This window comes from Pristiophorus japonicus, unplaced genomic scaffold (genome assembly GCF_044704955.1).
Source record: "Pristiophorus japonicus isolate sPriJap1 unplaced genomic scaffold, sPriJap1.hap1 HAP1_SCAFFOLD_332, whole genome shotgun sequence".
Lineage (NCBI taxonomy): Eukaryota > Metazoa > Chordata > Chondrichthyes > Pristiophoridae > Pristiophorus > Pristiophorus japonicus.
Genome location: NW_027253128.1, coordinates 54,882 through 56,299, shown reverse-complemented (window position 1 = coordinate 56,299; position 1,418 = coordinate 54,882). Strand labels below are relative to the sequence as shown.

The following is a 1,418-nucleotide window of genomic DNA, read 5'->3' as shown; positions in this document are numbered from 1 at the left end:
GGACTCAGGTCCACTTCCCTGCCCGCTCCGCAAAGCACAGGACAAATGTTTGAAGTATCGACTGTCCCTCAGTTAGCATTTCTTTCATTGTGCAAATGAAGGTGACGGGTTAATTAATGATGCTTTTCCATAAACGCAACACAAAAGTTTAAGAAAAAAACATACGGTGACTGGCAGGTGAGCACTGCTTCTGACACCTGGTGGGAATGGGCGGGGAAAGCCCCTTGTATTGTGAAAGCTTCATATAGAGGAACATCTCAAACACATTGTGTAGGCCTCGTGGCACAATGGTAGCGCGTCTGACTCCAGATCAGAAGGTTGCGTGTTCAAATCACGTCGGGGTCACTGTTCTTTCAGAATTAATATTTTCTTTGCTGTTTGGCAACACCCAGACCTTTGTTCCAAGGTCTGTCTCACTGTTTCCCAGGTGTCAGGCAGAGATACGCCTGCTGCCCTCATTTAATTCATGTGACAGGACACACAAGTTCCAAATCAACTTGCAGGTGGCCACACACACCGCCGAGCGGTCTAAGGTGCTGTGATTAGATCGCAGTTTTCTCTGGAAGTGTGGGTTTGAATCCAACTTCTGACATTTATTATTTTTAATCATTAAGCGAAACTCATTGTTTGACACCACAACCAACTCCTTAAAACTGGGATTCAGCAGTTCACCTGCTCGCTTAACATTTCCGTCTGACCTGGTGCTGAAAGTGCAGATGTTTCCGCAGTGTCGCGGTTAACTCGTTCGCCTCACACGCAAAAGCTCACCAGACGGGAATATTTTCTGGAGCTTTCTCCTCATGCATGCTCAGGGGCGAGTTTGTTCTCCTGTGAAAAGTTCATAAGATGATAAGCATGTAAGAATTAGGGGCCGGAATAGGCCATTCGGCCCCTCGAGCCTGGTCCACCATTCAAGAAGATCCTGGCAGTTCCTCAACAGCAAGTTTAAACATCTGGGGCAGAGCCAACAGGCGCCTGTCTGCAATCAGTGAGAGAACGGTATGTTTGGGTGAAGTCTGGCGAGCTCAGTCAGTGAAACATAAGACTTTTAATCTCAGGGTCGTGGTTTCGACACCCACATTGGACATTTGCATTTTTCATAGAATTATCGATTGAGAGAAGTTTGCAGCACATCAGGAGGCAATTCTGGCCAATCACTTCCACCCCGGCCAACAAGAGGCGATCCACCTTCATCCCACTTTCGAGCTCTGGGTCCATAACCCTGCAGGTTACGGCACTTCAGGCGCACATACAAATACTTTTTACTTGTGGTATCTACCTCCGCCATTCTTTCAGGCAGCGGGTTCCTGACCCCCACAAACCTCTGCATGAAGAATTTTACCTTCAAATCCTCTTTAAACCTTCTACCAATTACTTTCAATATATGCCCCCTGATTGTTGACCCCTCTGCTATCCAC

The 1,418-nt window shown here is 47.2% G+C and overlaps 1 non-coding gene across 1 annotated transcript; it reads left to right on the top strand.

The window, feature by feature from the left end:
• Positions 1-273: 273 nt before the first annotated feature.
• Positions 274-345, top strand: trnaw-cca (transfer RNA tryptophan (anticodon CCA)). Its single transcript has one exon. It is a non-coding gene; the product is annotated as a tRNA-Trp (tRNA).
• The last annotated feature ends 1,073 nt before the right edge of the window (positions 346-1,418 follow it).